The 20,712-nt window shown below is 47.0% G+C and overlaps 2 long non-coding RNA genes across 6 annotated transcripts in view; one reads left to right on the top strand and one right to left on the bottom strand.

The window, feature by feature from the left end:
* Positions 1-720: 720 nt before the first annotated feature.
* Positions 721-20,712, bottom strand: part of LOC109498278 — a 44,145-nt gene continuing 24,153 nt past the window's right edge. For 2 of the 3 annotated variants that reach the window (XR_002741236.2, XR_002741238.2), the window contains exons 2-3: positions 14,791-14,938; positions 721-979 (exon numbers count right to left, since the gene is read on the bottom strand). This is a non-coding gene — a long non-coding RNA (uncharacterized LOC109498278). Of the gene's footprint in view, positions 980-14,790; positions 14,939-15,194; positions 15,488-20,712 lie in introns of those variants that run through there. The other variant, XR_002741237.1, reaches the window with a different exon arrangement.
* LOC109498275 lies at positions 2,258-19,336 on the top strand. 3 transcript variants are annotated; one of them, XR_006595788.1, is made up of 4 exons: positions 2,258-3,288; positions 14,172-14,305; positions 15,943-16,086; positions 18,428-19,336. It is a non-coding gene; the product is annotated as an uncharacterized LOC109498275 (long non-coding RNA). The 3 variants fall into 3 exon arrangements; XR_006595789.1 differs by having other exon boundaries at positions 2,259-3,288; positions 15,943-16,038; XR_002741235.2 differs by lacking the exon at positions 18,428-19,336 and having other exon boundaries at positions 2,816-3,288; positions 15,943-16,601.

Genomic DNA, 20,712 nt, shown 5'->3' with positions numbered 1-20,712 from the left:
CAAGGAGGCACTTTCTGCCTTCAGGAGGCACTGGTGTAGGAGGCCTTGTAGGACACTGGGCCAGAGCGGGGGTGCCAGCCCCCACTGTGGGGAGGGTTCCTCTTATCATCTTGTGCTGCTTGTCCTTAAGGTCCGGACAGTCCCAAAGCCACCCACTCCATCAGACCCCAGCAAGGTGCCAGCAAGAACAAACAAAAGCACAGGCACCAGGAGAGAGGCTGCTTCGTCGCTGTCTTGGAGACGTGGTCCCAAGCTTCTCTCTGCCTCTATTTTCTCACCCAGAAGATAGAGTTGGACTGATGGTGTCCTATTGGCTTCCTCGGTTTCATCCTCTTTCTCCTCCTGGCCCCTCCCACTGCTTGGCCCCTCCCACTCCTTCCCCTCAGGCCTCAGCCAGACAAACCAGGCTTTTCAAAAGGGAGGAACTGGGCTGTAGGTTGTTCTCTGAAGTCCTTTCTGTGGCTGCAACTTCGGAGCCCCCTCACCCCGCCCCCACCCCGGCCCAGATTCCACTTTTCTGAGCCAGGACTGGGGTTTCGGTAGGGGGACCACAGCCCTTGACTTTCCTGGAGGACTCTGATGCTATTCTCACCCTTGTCCCTCATGGGTTTCTGTCCCTCTGGGGTGCTTGAAAGGTCTTAGGCCACCTCTCAAGGTTCCAAGTTAAAAATATTTTCTCTAGAACCTTAGGAATGGGACTGAAAAATAAACAGACTCCAATCTTGTCTTCAGGCTTTATTTCGAGACTATTAACAGCCTGAAACAATCCTCCCCTCCCCTTTCTCCTCTCCTGGCAGATCCAGCATCCTCCAACTCAGTCCTGCCTGGGCCGGATTAGGGATGGGAGGAGGTTATGGTCCATGGAAGAGTCATACCGTGAACTTTATGGGGTTTGCAGTGGCCAGGTGCAGAGCTGGGTCCCTCCTTTTCTCAACAACAGCCAGAGAAACGAAATGCAGGCTCCAGAGAGCATCCAGTTCTGTGGAGGGGCAAGTAGAAAGGCAAGGGGATGGGAAAACAAACAGGTTTATGAAGATAAAGGAGAGTTTTTGTACAGGCACAGGGGACAGCCTTCGGGTGAGGAGGAATGAGAGAGTTATGGGGAGATTGGTCATGTCATAATCAACAAGTGACAAGGGGTAGGAAGTTTTTGTGGGTTGTTAGGAGGTTACCCACGATGGCAGTAATTTTCAGGCAGGTATTGGGAGCTGGGTTGAATCTGAGAAGAGCCCATGGCCACCTTTCACCACTGCTTACAATCCCCAGAGGACCCTGGCCATGATACTCCCTCCGGAACCATCTCCTGTCTCCCCTAACCTCAGACCTTCTGCTCCAGGGAGGAGCCTTAGGGCAGCTGGAGCCTAACATTCCCTGGGCTCTTCCAGCCCCAACATTTATCTTAGGGTTATTTTCACTCCCAAGAACAAAGAAGCTTTCTATTCAGCAAGTGGCGAGAACCCACACCTCTGACAAGCCATAGATCACCCTTGGGGAGAGCGGGAGGGACGGGTGGCCAGCACGTGGGGCTGCTTCTCCCTCCCACCCAGACCCTCAGAGGGGGCGTCTGGCTCGTGGCTGGCTGTAGGGTCCTGGGCAGAAGACAGAAATGGTGCAGGACAGACTGGTTCTGTGAGCCAGAGGCCAAGCAGTGTGGGAAGAGAGGGAAGTGAGGGTGGGGGCATGACTGACTCTCAGGAAGCAGTTCTGAGCAATCCGTGCTTGGACCCAAACTCCCTGGGCCCAGTCTCCTTACATGAGAGATATGATGATCATCCAAATCGCCGGGATCAGGGAAGGGGGGAGGGGCCTCTAAAAATATAAAAGTAACACATGCCCACGGTCTATAAAGGCCAATACACAGAAAAGGCATATATTGGATTCAACACCTACAGTGCCTGCCACTGTGGCTGAATTTTTTTTTAATGTTTGAAGAGGAGTTTTAATTTTTATTTTTGTAGCTGAATTTCTTGTTTCCTTCAATAAATATATTTGAATACACTAGCATGTATAGGTATGGGCGCACACCTATACATACATATGCTTATAAACTATCCGTTTTCAAACACTCGGTAAGAAATTAAACACATTGTTCTACAACATCCTTTTTACATTTAACTATATAGCTTGTAAGTCACTCCACTTACTTTTGTACATATAGAACTATCTCCTTTTTACTGACTGGTTAGTAGTCCATTGCATGGCTCTTGATGGATATTTAGGTCATTCCCGTCTTTTCCTATTACAAATAACACTGCACCAAATATCCACGTAACCTATTTCTTTGTACACATTTCTGAGTACCAGTAAGGTATGTTCCTAGAAGCAGAATCACCAGGCAGACCAAAGGGCATGTGCATTCATTTGATTCCGATGGATATTGCTAAGCTGCTCTTTATAAACGCTGTTCTTATTTACACAGATGCCGACAATGCATGAGAGTGGCTCCCATCTTAGGCGAACACTGTGTGTTATACAACTTTTTGATTTACATTAATGTGATAGATGAGAAAAATGGCATTACGGTGTGGTTATACCTCGCATTTCACCCATTGCAAGTAAGGTTAGAAAACTTAATGTATTTAAAAGCCATGTGCACTTAAGGGAGCTTTAAAATATACAGATCCTTGCATCCCATGCTCAAAAAACTAATTCACTGAATCCCAAAACTGTATTTTTAAAAAGTGACTGGGGTAAGGATTTCTTACAGAGAACGTAAAAAACACTATCCATGAAAGAGAAGCTGATACACCATCCCTTAAACTATAAATGTCCATTCATTAAAAGAGAATGAAAAGTCAACCAACAGACTGGGAGAAGATATTTTCAATATATATATTCTACAAAGATCTAGGACCAGCATATATGAAGACAGTCCTACAAATCAACAAGAACAATTAAAAATCAACAACCGATTTTTTTTTTTAGGTAAAAAAAGACACAGACACTTCACCAATGAAGATAAATGAATGACCATATACATATGAAAAGCTTGACTCATAACTCATCAGGGAAAGGTAAATTAAAACCACAGCGACATACGATCACCAGTAGCACTCTCGTATTCAACAAGCAACTTTCCAGGAATTAAAGCTTTTCTTTGGCGTCAATACTCCCATGAGGGCTGACGTTAAGCCGCCAAGGTGACTTCGCTGATTGATCGCATAATGAGGAAGCGATGTAGACAATGGACGTTTACAAGCCACACAGGCTGGTTCCAGCACATCACTGACACCACTACACAACTGCCGTGAAGGCTAAAATGAAAAAGTCTGACCATACCAAGTGCTGGTAAGATTGTAGAGGAAGTAGAACGCTAACAGCTTGCTCGTGGGAAGTTGTTACTGGAAAAAAAAAATTGGTACAGTGTAAATTGGTACCATCACAGCGGAAAACTGTCTCTTAAAGCTAAATATATTCTGATTCTATGAATATGTACACCCCCACAAAAATGAGTGCATATGTAGTGGCTTATTTTAGGTGTCAACTTCACCGGGCCATGGGATGCCCAAACATTTGGTCAAATATTTTTCTGGGTGTGTCTGTGAGGGTGTTTCTGGCTCAGATTAACTTTTGAATCAGTAGGCTGAGTAAAGCAGATTGCCTCCCCTGATATGGGTGAGGCTCAGCCAATCAACGGAAGACCTGACTAGAATAAAAAGGCTGAGTAACAAGGAACCCTTCCTGTCTGACTGCACTGAACCAGAGGGCATCGATTCTTCGGGGCGTCTGGATTCAAACTGAAACATCAGTTCTTTCTGGGTCTTGAGCCCGCCAGCATTCAGCTCTCCTGGTTCTCAGTCCTCTGGTCTCTGAACTCACCATTGGTTCGGTTCTCCTGGGTCTCCAGCTTGCAAAACACAGATCCTGGGACTTGTCAACTACAATCATGTGAGACGATTCCTTACAATAAGTCTCTCCTTCTCTACACACACAGACACACACTACTGGCTCTGTTTCTCCAGAGAACTCTGAATAATATAGCATATGTCCACCACAAAAATGTATAAGAATGTTCATAGCAGTTTTATTCGTAAGAGTCAAAAACTGGAAACGATCCCAATGTCCACCGATACAGTAGCATGGATAAATATATGGTGCTAGACTTGTACCATGGAATACTATCCCACAATAAAAAGAATAAACTACAGATCTACACAACAGCATGCATGAATCTCACAGACAAAATTTGGAAATAAAGGAAGCAGACACAAAAGACTTTATATATATATATGTGTATGTGTGTGTGTGTGTGTGTGTGTGTGTGTGTATCTCAACTTGGAGCATCCATGAAAATGTATTCTGAATATTTGAGATGCTCCATATTCTGATATGGGTGGTAACTACAAGGGTACGAAAATTTATCTAGCTGCACACTTAAGCTTTGTACCCTTTACTGTTCATATGATATACCCAATATAATTTTTAAATAAAAATCGTGTTTTAAAGCTAGCAGGTATTTCCGATGATCAGTCTAGTATAGGAAACACTGGACTTGGAATCAAAATTTCTCTTAGAGCCAGTGTTCTGTGAATGTGAGAAGAAACAGGCAGAATGGCACCAGGGCAAAAGCAAGAAGAAGGATGCTGGAGCACCTGCCTGGCTCAGTCAATAGAGTGGGTGGCTCTTGATCTTGTGGTCATGAGTTCAAGCCCTACGTTGGACGCAGAGTTTACTTTAAAAAGAAAAAGAGGGGCGCCTGGGTGGCTCAGTTGGTTAAGCGTCCGACTCTTGATTTCAGCTCAGGTCCTGGCTTCACAGTTCATGGGATCGAGCCCCACACTGGGCTCTGCCCTGACAGTGCAGTGGATTCTCTTGACGCTGCTTGGGATTCTCTCTCCCTCTTTCCCTCCCTGTCTCTCTCTCTCGAAATAAATAAATAAACTTTTAAAAAGAGAGAAAAAAAAGAAAGAAAAAGGAGCAGCGAGTAGAGGCAAGGATGGAAAATGGAAAGACAGGGAGAGCAACTGAAAATACATTTAATTCAGCCAACATCTATTTAACAGCTGTTACGAGCAAGGCACTGTGCTAGGTAGCCAGAAGGTTAAAAATAAGCAGAGTGCAGCCCCTGCCCTCAAGAAGTTTGCCAGCTTGTGGAAGACATAATTGTACATTGCGAGGCAAAGCACGGTACATGCCCCACCCCCCAAAGGGGGCACTAAGAGAAAGCTCTGCAAGTGGAAAATGGCATTCGGTTGGGCATGAAGTTCATCTGGAAAGACTTCACAATGGGCCAGGCACTTGAACGAGGCCTCAAAGGATAGGGAGAATTCTGCTAGAGAGAGATGGTTGGAGGAAGATATTTATTCAGGATCCTTTCGAATGAGCCAGTGCACAGGGCCAGTGTAACCCTTGAGCACTGAAGCTCACCAGACTCCCCATGAGATGGATGAAGAAATAATCCACAGAAGTGGCTAGTGGATGTGCTACTGACAAAGCCAGAAGGAGTTCCAGGTCTCATCCAGGGACTAGAGATTTCCCAAGGAACCATAAAAGAGACAAATGTGCTCAGCCCTTCTCAGCACAGAGGATGAAGTTATTATTTGTTATGGATTCCTTAAAGAGCAGGGGGAGTAGGGGCTGCATGGGGACCAGAGTCAGTAAGAACAGGCTAGAAGCAATGGCCATAGCCCAGGGCTGGACCAGCCAGGACCTGAAGTAGGAAAATGGCAATGACAAGGCAAAGGTTGGGACACAGGAAAGCTGGAATCAACAAATTATGACTACAGCATATGCTCCCTGAGGTAGGGGCTCTGTCTATCTTGAACAAGTGAATTTCCAGTGAATTTCTAGCACCTAGTGCGGTGACGGGTACATAGGAAATACATAATAATGTTTGTTGGACAGACTAAAAGGAGTGAGGGACAGGAAAAAGACAAAGATGACAGCCTTCCCCTGGGTGAAAATTTACGTGAGTAGGAAGATGGGAACTCAAGAGAAGATGGTTTGCAAAGGAAAGAAGAAGATGATGGTTAACTGAGACAGAAATCCTAGCAGAACCCTCTTCTGGTGCAATCTAGTAGAAACAAGACCGTGGCTGGGATCAGACAACAAACTAACAATTTTATATGTGATGTCGTCCTCGAGAAGTGACTGTTGCAGCTGCATGACCAGATGACATGGGCAAGAGAGAGAGCAGAGAGAAGACGAGTGAGGACAGAACTCAAGGGTAAGACGCTGGGGAGGGCAGCAGGAAAGGAGACAGAGAAGATTCGGGATAGTGGAGTATCACCACAGTCCATGGAAGATAGAACTTCAAGAGGAAGACCCTCTCAGTTCAGTTCTATATGAGAAATAATTGTGTCCCCCTGCTCCACAGTAATCCAGAAACAGAAGAGTTTAGTAGACAGTGTGGACTTCAAATAGAAACAGACAAGCCTTGACTAAATACAGCTTTAGTGCCACTTAATAGTGAAATCTTGAGCAAGTTCCTTAAACATCTATTTCCCAACTGATTGGATTCTGATTGGTTATAAGAGTGCAATTGATATAATCTATAATTCCAGTTGCTGTAAGGATTAAGTAAAGGTATATGATAATAAATGAAATGTATAAAAATACCCAACAGAGGGACTAGAACGTAGTTGGCATTCAATGCCTACTCACTCCCCTTCTCTGGCCCTCCTGCGTACTAGGACCTGAAGTTTGGGGAAATGACGCTCAACATAGACTACTTGAGGTATATGTAAGAGATCTAAGCGCACTCCAGAACCACTTGCCAGGACCGGGGGGAGCCACTGCATGCTGGTCAAGCCACTGAACCTGATGAAGCTGCTCCAGAATACTGCAGTCAGTAAGGAGATGTTGGTGACCCTGCAAAGATGGTGGCAGCAGCATCAAGGATGCAAGAGCAGAGTCATCAACCATCTCCTTGGCAGCAAGAGGAAAGAGGCAGAAGTGCCACTGAAAGACTAACCACAGAGACACAAGTGTCCTTGGGTTGAGAGCAATCTGAACAAGTATGTGGGCCGGGAAGAAGGCAAGCTAGGAGATACAAGAAAGACAAAGGCCTGGGCTCCTGGGTGGCTCAGTCGGTTAAGCATCAGACTCTTAATTTCAGCTCAGGTCATGATCTCACAGTTTGTGGGATCAAGCCCCATGTAGGGCTCCACACTGACGGCACAGAGTCTGCTTGGGATTCTCTTTCCCTCTCTCTCTCTTTCCCTCTCTCTCTCTCTCTCTGCCCCTACCCTGCTGGTGCTCATGCTCTATCTCTCACCCTCTCAAAATAACTAAATAAGCATTAAAAAAAGGAAAGACAAAGGCTACTCAAGACACTCAAAGTGAAGGGCTCAAACCGAGGGGTGAACCAGGTTCCATGCCATGATCCTAAGACTGGTATAACTTGAGGAGCCATGACCCTTTAAGAAGGCAAATTTATAAATTTATGATTACAAATTAGATACAAAGCTGTATGTTTATTTAAAATGAGAAAATCATTCACACTAAAATTTTGAAAAAATTTTATGCTGATAAACACAATCACAAAACCCAGAAAAATAACATACATTTATTAATTAATTGCTCGATACACCCCTAGAATACTTTTAGGAAAAGTATTTTAGGTTTTGTGTGTGTGTGTGTGTGTGTGTGTGTGTGTATTTTTTGATTGGTTCCTCTTACATCAAAGGTTTTGTGGCATTATCTCCTATAGAGAGCACAGAAAAGTAACTCAGTCTTTCCCCCAGCATGGCTCATCAAAATTTGTTTTTTATTATTGATGGTTTAGAAAAAAATTCAGCTTCATAACTCGATATTGGTAATGTCACATAAATTTTTAGGATTATTGTCATATTCGGAAAACCACTATCAAGATCCTTTTGTCTAGAAGCTATGGTATTTCACAGCATGTCAAGTTCTCTTGTACAGAGACTCATTTTAAATGTCCTTTGACTTGATAGTATCAATGAGCCAGGTTGTTGATTTTCTTACTATAGTGGTTAATCATGAGTGTTGTAGCAACTCACTGATGTCAGTATTAAACAAGACATTTAAATAATGATTCAGTGATGAGAATCACAAACCTACGACTCTACAGACGAGCATTCTAGCTATTTGGAGCACTGCTGCAAATGTGTGCTCTGTACACACAGGAATTCTGATTAAATCACATTTCTCAGAAAAAAGAAAAGAAAAATGTATGGTGCATTTACTATTGAGTGTATTCCTGGCAGGAGAGAATTTTCCCTGTGACTTGACACTGATGATGAGAACCAAATTCTCACAGCTTTACCTTTCTGAAGAATGCAAAATTATTTGCTAGACTAGCCTCTGGGTCTGCAGCAAGTTGCCTGGTGACTCCTAAAAAGATATGTCCTTGTGCTAACCCCCTGAACCTGTGAATTTGACCTTATTTAAAGGAAATGTCTTTGCAGGTGTTAAATTAAAGATCTTGAGGGGCGCCTGGGTGGCTCAGTCGGTTGAGCCTCCAACTCTTGGTTTCGGTTCAGTCCATGATCTCATGGTTCATGGGTTCGAGCCCCACATCAAACTCTGTGCTGACAGTGTGTGGAGCCTGTTTAGGATTCTCTCTCTCTCTCTCTCTCTCTCTCTCTCTCTCTCTCTCTCTTTCTCTCCATCTCTCTCGGCCCCTCCTCCCCACTCGCACTGCCTCTGTCTCTCTCAAAATAAATAAATAAACTTAAAAAAATTTGTTTTAAATCTTGAGATCATCCTGGATTATCCTGATGGGCCCTAAATCCAATGACAAGTGTCCTTATAAAGCAACAGGAAAGGAAAAGGCAGGGACACAGAGGAGGCCATGTGAAGAGAGAGGCAGAAAATGGAGCGACGCAGCCACATGCCAAGGAGCACCAAGAGCTGAAAGAGACACAGAAGTCCAAGAAGAATTCTTCCCTAGAGTATCTGGAGGGACGGTCAGCCCCCTGGCCCCCAGAGCTGAGAGAATACATTTCTGCTGTTTCAAGCCATCCAGCGTGCGGCCCTTTGTTAGAGCAGCTAGAAAACTAATACAGGTTCCATACATTCCAAACTTTGTTTCTCCTCTACTCCCCAAACATTTCCTGTGGGGCTGCCATAAGACACGTTCACGGTCTCCAGCCATGCACCTCAAGGTGCCGGTTAAGTCAGCACAGTGTGCTGCAGAGAAGCCCCCGGAAGCCCTTCCCCCTGCGGATGGCTGACAATAATTTAACTACACATGCAAGTGACTGGAAGCCTCATACACACATCTCACTAAACCCAGACTCAACACGTGCTGGACTCAGCTTCCCATTAGCTGGGTCTCAACAAACCTTCTCACCCCTCCAAGGCCATTCAACACAAGCAAAAATGTGAAGGCAAGGCAATCAGAGCGGAAGGAGGCAGACTTCTTAGCAACCATGGTTAAAATACACGACGCTTGTAACTTTACCGGAACATATCATCCCATGGATGCACTAGTGGAGTTCCCGCCCCTGGGTCCCTGGAAGGAGTTGTACAAGAAGGGGGCTCTGAGCTCAACTTCTGAGCTTCCTGGTAATCGCCTCAAGGTCAGCCTCCAGCAAGAAGGACCACATCTTTCCCTGAGATCTAAAAATGCACAGCCAACCAGCTTTCCAGTGGACTCAGTTTCTAGAAGGAAAGCAGCTCTGACAAATTTGAAGAGTTCTAGGAAGGCAAGAGCACAGCAAGTATTGAGACAAGGAAGAAAAAAAATTCCTAGGAGCTCACAAAGGGCCCCTTTAATTATACCAAGAAGAGGAAGGAAGGTGTGGACCCACTCTTGAGGATACACTTAGGGCAGAGCAGTGATGTCAATGGCCATGGAAGAGAAGTGAGTATGGCAAATCCAAACTTACTTTCATACTCTAGGCAAGATTTATCAAATAAGAAAGAATAAATATTTGTAAACTGAGTTAAAAGCTGAAGTTACGTGAAGAGGTCCTGAAAGTCTGAGGCTTCTCTAAACGGAGGTCTGTCAGCTCACCTGTAACATCCAGGGACTCACAAGAACCTATGGATGAAATAGTCCTGTAACTTCCGCGCATCATGCAGGTTGGGAGAGATGCTGCATTTCTGTAGCTGAGCAGATACAGTTAGGACTTTTGAAAACAGAAGAGGTCAATACTGGTAACTGTAGATTATCCATCTTGGGCAAGATTCTGGCACAGACTTTGAGCACATATGTGTGTATTTGTGTGTGCTTAACCCTTGGACTCTTCCAATCCCCTCCGTCCACAGGTGGGGAAACTGAGGACATGGGGAAAGGGGTCTGTTCAAGGTCTGTTCCTTCCTCAAGTTCTCACTGCCCCACCCCCTCCCCCACCCTTTACATTGCTTTTTCCAAAATGCTTCTCTCTCCATCAGAAGGTATCAAGAGATGCCCAGAGCTTGGCTATGGGAGCAGGGTGTGATTTATGAGCTCTTTGTATCCCTTCCTGGGAAGGGACGGACAGTTTCTGAGCATAACACTCAAACCAAAAGGAATCCCTTTGGATTTGGAAATCCCCAGACATTCTTTGAGAAATGATGAATAGGGCTTGAATGTAATGGGAAAATCATGGGAGACAGACTGGAGATGGGACGTCTTTCAAAGAGCAGTTGGGGTTCTTGGAAAGGAAGGCCAGGATCTCTGGGAGCAGGGTGGGTTCCCTAAGGCTCCTCTGTCCTGCCAAGTTAATTTCACTCTTTTTTTAAATTTTATTTTAGAGAAGACAGAGAGAGCACAAGCTGGGGAGAGGGACAGAGGGAGAGAGAGAGAACTAAGCAGGCTCCTGCTCCACGCAGAGCCTGACACAGGGCTCAATCCCACAACCCTGGGATGATGACCTGAGCAGAAATCAAGAGTCAGATGCTCAACTGACTGAGCCACCCAGGCGCCCATATTTCACTCTTTTTCATAGACTTTCCACTCCTGCCAGATTAGGAGAAGGAATTTGACATTATTTATCTATACTGCTTCAAGCTCTTGGTGAAATTGCTTATTATAGACAAGAAGAAATGGTATGGATAGTTTGAAGATATAAACAGCTTCAGGATTCACCCTTGTTTCCCTCTGTTCAAACTTTTTATTTATTTTTTTATTTTTTAAGATTTATTTATTTATTTAAGTAATCTCTACACCCAATGTAGGGCTCGAACTCATCACTCCAAGATCAAGAGTCACATGCTCCACCAACTGAGCCAGCCAGGTGCCCTCGTTCAAACTTTTTATTAGTGAGGTGCATGAGAATATTGCTGGCATGCTTACTAAATTTGCAAGCATTATCAAGCTAGAATTATTAACTTTTCAATCAACAAACTTTTACCAAAAACTTCTAAATGAAGAAACCGAGGGGATGAAAGACACTTTTTCCTGCAAAACTCAGGAACCAGAAGCAAAATAAACAAGTACACACTTACAGTGCACTGTGACTGTGCTGCCACAGAGAGGGAGACATGGGGGGGTGGTTACAGGAGCCCAGAAAAAGGGCCCCAACCCAGATTGTGATTTCCATGAGGAGGTGATGGTTGAGGAGTCTTGAGAACAAAGCAGCAGTTAGCAGAGCAAACCTGGGAAGGAGATGACCCACTGGAGGGAAAACATATACACAGGCCCAAGTGCAGGTAAGCCCTGGTCTGTTCAGGAAGCTGCATGTGGTTCTGGATAGCAGGTATTCATGGAGGTCATTCAGTGGCATCAGCCAACAGATGGTCTGGTCTGGTTTGAAGGATCCAAGATGGCTTTGCCCACATTTCTGATTATTTGCTGGCTGGGACTGGATTCAGCTGAGACTATTGATCTAGTGGCTTCACCAGCATGTTCTAAGAGTGACTGGACTTTTTACATGGTGGCTCAGAGAGAGTGTTCCAAGAGACCAAAATGGGAGCTTTGGGTAATTTATGACCTACCTTGGAAATTCCAGACATTGACTCCCAATGCATGCTGTTGGCCCAACAAGTCACCAGAGCCAGCCCAGATTCAAGGGAGGGGGATGAGACCTCATTTCTCAATGGGACAAATGTCAAAGGATTTGCATCATCTCTAAGCCACCACAATGGAGAGAAGGTCAGGGAAGTGACGCTTATATTTTCAGAAAGATAAAGTTATGGTGTCCAGGAAGGAAAAAGACGGATGGAATTCAGCTAGGGAGGAGTTGAGGGTGCTCTATATCTGTTTGCCTGGTATCCTTTCACAGAAATAGCCCATAAGGCACTAGAATGATGCCTGCTTATTGCCTTGCGGGGGCAGAGGAACAGAACCAGATGATTGCCATTCCCAGGTACTTCTTCAAAGTGATCAAAATGGGAGAAAACTGGTCAGCTGGACACCAGGTACCAGAACAGGTAGGATGTGTTTCTGGCCACAGGGGCCCCTAGAACTCAGCCAGCTGACTCTGTGCCTCAGGTCCTAAGCCAGAGTTCCACGGTCCTACCCCAGCTGCCTGGGGTAGACAAGAAGACAGACAAACATCAGGGCCCCCTGCCTCTACCTGCCCTCCTGCCTTCACAAGAGCCAAAAGAGATACACCCCAACATTGGATTTTACCAGGCTTCAGTGGAGGCTACTGTGGAGTTCATATATGACATCTCTCAACACCAAACACTCTAGGCAGGGGGGAGGGGTTGGTGGGGAAGGCCTTATCTTATTCAGCCCAAAATTTCATAGCAGGACCAAGGGTTTGGTCCCAATGAGCATGGAAATTCAGGTGTGGCATAATCCTCAGACAGCCCCACCGATGAGCTTCAAAGAGTTCAACAAAGCAACTGACCCAGCCCTAATCCCAAATACCAACAGCAAACCACATCCTAACCCAAACCCTTTCAGACCCTTATCCTCTTTGCTAACTCCACAACCATCTGAATTCCAGCCCAGTACTCATCTAACCCTATGCTAATACCAAATAAAATAACAAAATAACCTATACATTTACTTCCAATCAATCCTGTACTGCCTTTAGCCCTAACTTTGACTCCAATTCCAACCTCACCCTAGGTCAAAGCAAAGGAATGGTCTCTGGAGAGAAAATCACCACTGCTCCACAATCTGGAGGCCTTGACCGACAGCTGTCTACAATTTGTAACTTGAAATGTGTCTTGAACCACTGTCCTCCGGGTTTAAAACCTGATAGGAGACTATTGCCATTATTAAAGGATTTAATGCCCAGAAATCTATTTGGAAAGAATCAGACCTTAGAAATCCATAGCTGAGAAATAGAGGCATTTTAGTTATTTCCTCTGCAAACAGCAGACTGGGATGAAAATTCTTCTATCCCAAACCTTGGGCTGCCAGGAGTCATCGGGAAATGGGATTATCTTCAATTTATAAATGTTGAATAACTGCCAGCTTCTAAGGAGAGAGGAGATAAGTAGAAGAGTCCAAAGGAGAAGCTAGATTTTTTTTAAAGAGACCCCAGCACGTTTCGTTCTGACTTAGTGTCTGGCCTTCTCCCCACCCTGGAAGGCTGGTTAGGGGTGCCCAGCCCATGGCCCAGAGGCTAAGAGCCTGAATGAGGGGCAGGGAAGGTGGGGTTTCAGAGCATGAGGCCCGAGCTAAGTCCCAGAGTTGTGTTCTGTAGGAGAAGGCAGAGGTCAGTCTGGAAATGTGATTCCAAAGTGGGCTGTCAATCAGGGAAATAAGACAAATAACTGAGGCTGAGACACAAAGCCCAGGGGCGGGATGGCTGGAGCGGGGAAGGCCAGAAAGAGAAACTGCAGGTTGGGGCAGGCCAGTTGGGGGATGGGGGAGGCAGTCTGGAGAAATTCCAGGATCCAGGTGCCAGTACCCCACCCAAGCAGGTTTTACACCCTAACAGCACAAGTTTGCATGGAAAAGCCAGATTCCTTTTTTAATCACACTTTTTTCCCCCCGCGACAAAACTGGAGAATATTTAGCAAGTCGAAAAAAGTTTCTAGAAGCGAATTAAAATTAACTACAACCCCTAGGGGCGCCTGGGTGGCTCAGTCGGTTAAGCGTCCGACTTCAGCTCAAGTCACTATCTCACGGTCCGTGGGTTTGAGCCCCGTGTCGGGCTCTGGGCTGACGGCTCAGAGCCTGGAGCCTGTTTCCGATTCTGTGTCTCCCTCTCTCTCTGCCCCTCCCCTGTTCATGCTCTGTCTCTCTCTGTCTCAAAAATAAATAAACATTAAAAAAACATTTTTAACTACAACCCCTTGACTTGGGTTATGGTCATTTAAAGGGGCAATGTGACTAGCACTTCATCATTTCAAGAATTTGTCCTCTTACCTTCCAGGCTTAGTTGCTAACATCTAGAAGAAAACAGCTTCTGCTCTCTTTCTTCGTCCAAGAGGACAAGACCTCCTGACCAGAAATCAAGGCACAGCTGAGGCTGACTGAGCAGATGCTATTCCCTGCACTGGAAGGGAGGTGGGGGTCCGTTCAGAAGATGCGTGCTGGTTGTCTCCCGCGTGGCGGCTCTGTGCTGGCCCCGGGGTTACAGCCTGGCACATACCACCCCTTCTCTGGGCACTTCCACCTCCTGCAAAGGCTACCGATGGTCCCCAGGCCAGTTTCCTTCGTGTATCACTGACACACCCCCGTGTGCACCCACTCCCATACTCCCACACCACAGCATCACACAGGTGCCTGCACCCTCGCAAATACATTCGCTGACGCACACAATCACTCACACCGATGTCCTCGCTTGCACGCTCACATCACAGCGACATACACTTACATGCTCAAAGACTACACATGCACACGCATGCCCTCGGACACACTCTCACACATGCCGTCACTGATGAGCACACACTAGGCAGTCACGTGCTCCTTCTTTTGTGCTCCCTTGTCCCCTGGAGAAAAGTCAGCAGGTGGCATTTAATATAATTAATTATATAATGTCACTCACCCACCTCTCTCAGCCTGGATGCTTCCAAAGTTCACTCCGGTAAAGCCCACCTTCCTGCACAGTGCCTGGCACATGGTAGGTGTCGACGGTGTTCACTGCATGAGCCATGACCCGCTCCTAGACACCCCCTCTCTCTCAGGCTGGAGTTACAGCTGGGAAAACAAAATCCGAGGGAGCTCGTCAGAAAACTGGCAGGTGCTACAGCAAGTGTCTCCCAGCTCAGCTCTCCCCTGTGCCCCATCTGGGGTAGACACAGGCAGACAGCACCCAGCCGGCGAGTCTTCCCTGCTCCTGCCACCCCTCCAGGTGACATCACCACAGGTCCCACCCTCGGCCTCAAGGAGCCGGAAATGGGGTTCCTCGGCCCTCGGAAAGTTGACCAATGCCGGGAAAGAGGGATGTACTCACCAGTTGCATGCAGGACTCTGGATAAACCTGAATGGTTGAGAAACTCAGAAGTGAAGAGAGCTAGGGCAGGACAGGATGAGACAGGACAGGGTGGGTCCTGCAATATTTGGGAGAGCAGACAGAAAAGGCGCCTCAGGAGAGGCAGACCAAAGCCTCACACAGTCACCTTGCCTTTCTCTTGCTCAGTCAGCAACAGACCACAACCAGGGCCCAGACTGGATACCAAACTAACAGCACAGGCTCCCATCCCTATCCCTATCATGATGGCTATACCATACTAGCAGTAGGATAGTCCGTTCTACACACACACACACACACACACACACACACACACACACACACAGCCTGCAGAGCTAAGGCAGGTCCAGGATACGGACCTTGGCCTGGCAGTGGGGGATCAGGGCTCAGAGCGGGGGAGAAGGTGGGCTGGGGTAGGGCTGTGGCCGCTTTCTGTGGTCAGAGCTGCAACTCTGAGCTCCTAAAAAGAGCCTCACGTTTGGGGAAGGAGAGAAGACTTGGGGGATGGGGAGAGGGCATCTCTGATCAGATTTGGCCATTATCACACATCCCTGATGCTGTGCCCCATCGTGGGACTCCCCCCACCCCTCTCGGGGCCCCCATAGCACAAGCACAACCCTGGAGAGCAGGCTCCAAACACCCCTCGGTGAGGGGCTCAAGGATGGGGGGAACCAGGACACGCTCTCCTCCTCACCCCACAAATACCGAATCTCCCTTTTGCCGTCTACAGGGCCAGCATCGGGCATGACCTTTGCTCCTTGGTGCCGCCTCCTTCACCACCCACCGCCAGCCTGCTCGCCACCTTGGGGCCATTAGCATTTTTAAGGTTCTTATTCCCATACACATCCTGCCCTGGGATTGTCTCTTCCTCGAGGTATTAGCACCTTCCACTTGCCTTTTATCACCCCAGCCCCGCCTGCCTGGGGTCAGCCTTCAATCCACAAGCGTCTGGGGAAGAGCCAGGAAGCCTGCTCACACTCCTTTCACAGTTCATCCCTTTCCGTCGGAGGCATGTCCTGAGGTCCTGAGCCCCCTCCCACCTTTTCTCCCTTCCCCCCCACGAGAGGTGTTCCCATAATCAGTAGGCATCAGTCGGCTCTAATCAACCCCCTGTTTTGACTATTTTAGCAGCAATAAAAGGGCCATAAAGAGAAAGTCAGTGGGCCCTCTAGGAGCATGGATCTCCTTTGCTGTGATATAATGAAAAACACCAAGTGCTTCCTCAGAGCCCTAAGTGACAGCGTGGCAAGCAAAGCTATTGGAGGAAGCCTAATTATGCTATAAATTAAAGGCCTTTTTTTTTTTTTACCCAACATTATGACCTTTAATAAGATTGTTTTTACAACCGGCTGTCAATAAATCATGCAGGAGCACCAGTAAGAAGCATTCTCTGAGAACTTCTGCGAATTTCATTAGCTGCAGTTTATTTGGTTTTGGCGAGCTATGATGTTTTTTAAATCTCAAATTAAAGGCTCTGAACCATAAAAGCTAATTCAGAAAAGTTCCTGTTTCAGCCTCTGAAAACAAGCTTCCCTAATTGCAGAAATTAGCTGAGATGTGGCCAGGCCAGGAGGTCATTAGCTGGGAAGCAATGACAAGTGGCTGGGACTTCACCAGGCCCAGCAGCCACGAGCCCCCTAAAAACCTAAAGGTGCCAGTCCCAGGGGACAGCTGGCCCTACAGTGGCCGGCTCTGGGAGGTCCTCGTCCTGAGGACTACTGATGTCAAAAGGGACAGGCCAGCTCAGCTACTGGGGCAGGAACAGCCCCAGCCAGTGTCCTTAGGCCAACAGATTGGGAATCCACAAAGCCGTTTAACCCGCAGCTCAGAACTCCCCACCCGAGCTTTCTTGACTTCAGTTCTTGTCCTCCTCAGAACACTAACATCGGCCGTATCAGTGTTATAAGCTTCCTGAAAGATATATGAGGAGAATATATAAAGAATAGGACACATAGGTGGCAAATTCAGAGGCATCGCCATGACAAAGGAGTGCACACAGTGAGCAGAAACATGGCCAATGGTGTGAGGTCTGCTGCCCACCTCTTAAGAAAGCAGGTGAACCTACTATATGCCACACGCAGCTGGTGCCTGAGTACAGACTTACATCAGAAAGCCTGCGTTTAAATTCCAGCCCTGCTATGAATTATGGAACCTTGTGTGGCATGTACAATTAAGATTGTGAAGCCAGACAGACCTTGTTCAAATACTGGCTTCAGGACTTGCCAGCCAAGTGACCTTAGGCAAAGTATGTCATCTTTCTGGGCCTCAGTTTCCTCCTCTGTCAAATGGGGATAGTCTCAGTAGTCCGTCCCCCCAGAGCATTGTTTTGAGCAAGAGGAAGCAGAGGCAGAGAAGGGGCTGCTGTCTATCGGCTCTCAATAAACACCAGCTGGTGACAATGGTAGTAAGAAGGACAACAGCGTTTCCTCCTGGGTCTCAGCTTCACCCCCTACAAAAAGGGGGCTGGATCTGAAGGATTTCTAAGGCCACTTCCATCATGGAGTGGAAGTGATTCGAAGAGATGTAAACTCTCCTGCTTAAACCCTTCAAAGACTTCCCATTACCCACAGAATGAAGTCAAAGCTCTTCAGAAAGAGCCCGTATGCTTGGATCCCTGCTGCCCACTCCACCCCTCCCCCACTGTCCCAGAGCTCAAGAGAATTTGATACGCAATAGCCCCTGCCTCTGGGCTCAGGTACACGGTCTCCTCTCTGCCTAGAATCCCCCCTGGAGCCTCTTCACCTGGCTAAGACCTTCTCCCAGACCCCCGAAGTCACTTCTCCCAGGAAGCTGCCTACCCTCAGTCCTCCCCCCACCATTCCCACAGGATCTACTTGTAACACCTGCTACTTCTATCAGAGACCCCATCACCCCGCACTGATGGTTTTGTCCAACCCGCACCCTCACCTAAGTGGGCAGCAAAGACCATATTGATTTGGGTCCCCAAATCCCAAAACCATCCTTGGCACATGATATGCCCTTAAAATATTTGTCAAAGGAACGTTCATGAAATAGCATTCAGGGACAGAAATCTAGCAAAAACGGTATGCAGAAATAGATGAAGTTATTTTGTCAACAGACATTTGAGTTGTAACTAGGAGTTAGGTTTTTTTTTTTATCTTAATGAAGTAATTATACTGAAGATCGTCAGAAAACGAAACTTTAATACCTCTTCCCGTAGTCTTACCATCTGTTCATCATCTCTCTTTTCTCAGAGAACGAGGAGGGGAGACGGAGTCGAGATGAGACCTCATAGGGTGAGGCTGGGTCAGAAAGGATCGCCTTTGAGAACCAGGAGACACAGAGGCCATGCCCTGGGTGGGTTCCATTCTCCTCGCCCCCAACTCTTTTCCTCCACGCTCTCCAACCTGCCCAACTTCCACAGCCCAGGATTCCTTTCTCCTAGGGGAGAAACATCAGTGGTTCTAAAATTTCCGAATGAAAACCATCCGTGAAGTCGTGCGTGGGAAATGAAATGCCAGTACAAGGGCGTCAGTGACTGTGGAGAAATCATGGCATCTACACTCACCTGGGCTTCCTTTGGTCTGCCTCATTAATCAGCTCCCCAGGTCATCGGGGTGTCTCGCCTCAGGCTCACAGGTCTGGTTTTTGTATAATACACATTTCCCCCAGTTTTTATTTCATCTGCTTTTTTCAAGCAGCCTTTCCATTATTTCTGAACATTTGAGTTAAAAAAATGTAAATTACAGACGCCTGTGGATTGACGTAATGTGAAAAGAAGGCGGCTGTTTCCCCTCCCTCCAAACAGGGACCATGGTTTTTAAAACTAATAAACCCCTTAAACCTCATGAAGCCCACTTCAACCTTTTTAAATGGCTATTTTCAGAAAGGAAAAGGGAAAAAGAAGAAGCCAGGAAACATGTTTGGGGCAATGCCTTGGCAGGAGGGGGAATGACCCCTGCCAGGGCAGATGGCATCTGCCCCTCCCTCAGGTCCAAGGTGGCAGCCCATGAAGAATCCGGGAGGGGAAAGCCTCCCACTCGTGGAAGAGCCTTGGAAGTCCTCATAGAAAGGAGAGACTGAACGGACAGACGCAGGAGACAGGAACTTCATGGTACAGAGAGGCTCTGGAGAAGGTGGGAGCAGAGGGATTGAGAGCGACATAGGAGGGATCAGTTTTGATACCCAAGTTGGGATAGTGAGTGGGAGGGCACTGGGAGGAGCAAAGGGTGAGGAAGGTGGCCTGGCCGGGAAGGAAAGTCAACAGGATCTGCCTTTTCTAGAAACAGGAATTGAATGTGGAGGAGACTATGAAGCTGGGAATCATGGGTGGAGCAGAGGTCAGAAATAGCTCTAGGGAGACAACAAAAGCCACCTTTAAAAACTGATCCCACCTCTAATGTGTGCAAGACTCTCCTATTTTTGCCACTCAGTGAGGGTCCCACTCAGTAACCACTAGAGACAGAGTCAAGGGTCACTTACCTTACCCCAGAGGACTCTGGCTGACTGTCTACTCAGGCATTGGGTCCTGCTCTGCCCGTAGCCCTGAATCAAATGCTTGGCAGAGAAACACACAGAAGGCGTCCAGCAACATTCATAGAATGAAAGAATGAGCTAACACACGAATGGATCAATGAATGGGTGAAATGACCGTCTTCGAAGCAACTGTAATCCTTCTGGAAAGAAGTACAGGTGCCTCTCTTCCAAGCGTACCAAAAGTATGCCCCAGAACAAGCCTACCATGTACAGCTGCACAGATACTAGGGATCCAAATCAAAAATTTCCCTCCCAAAGTGACCTCTCATTCAGAAAGCAAAAGTTCCTAGGAACAGCTGAGAAGTTTCTCTCTTGCTTTTTCTGTCTCTTCTAGGTTCAACGGGTTGGAATTTCAAAATCAGAGAAGGACCAGCAAAGTTGATTTGGAAGTGCACCGGGGAGAGGCTGGTGTGAGCCACTCTGCATTTGCCACATGGGCTGATGATCCTCCCCAGCTTCCTGAGGGATGGCATCAGCTCTTACAATTTCTGAGGGTGAAACAGGTCTTTGGAGTTTCTGGATTTGCCTCCCGGACTCAAGGAGATTCCCAGCAAATCCGCTGTTTACACTTGTAAATAGAAGTGTTTCGCTTCTATTCTGGTTTGGTTTGGAAAGAATTTCTCTAATGCTTCACCTCCCGAACCATCGAGCAGGCTTTAAAAGTATCACGCTTAGCCCTTCCCTACCACACCCACACCAGAGGGCACGGCTAGGGTCCTCCAGGGGGAAATGCTTCTGCACCCTAGGTCCCTGGGATCCGTGCCTCCTTCTCAGTAGTTGCAATGGAGGGGCTAGATGAAGGGGAGATCATCCTTCGAATCAGCCAATGTCCCTTCCTCAGCTGAAGTCAAGGAGATGTGAATGGGTTGCCAGTCGAAAGGCAAATATAAGTGTCCCCCACGATTTGAGCTGGATGAGGGAAGCACACGCTTCATCACTGTCATTCTACTCTGGCTTATAATTTAGGGAGCAGAGGATACGTTCTCATGGAGCTCAAAATCTT

The sequence above is a fragment of the Felis catus genome, chromosome A3 (genome assembly GCF_018350175.1).
Source record: "Felis catus isolate Fca126 chromosome A3, F.catus_Fca126_mat1.0, whole genome shotgun sequence".
NCBI classification, from domain to species: Eukaryota; Metazoa; Chordata; class Mammalia; order Carnivora; family Felidae; genus Felis; species Felis catus.
This window is presented reverse-complemented; position numbering and strand designations above follow the sequence as displayed.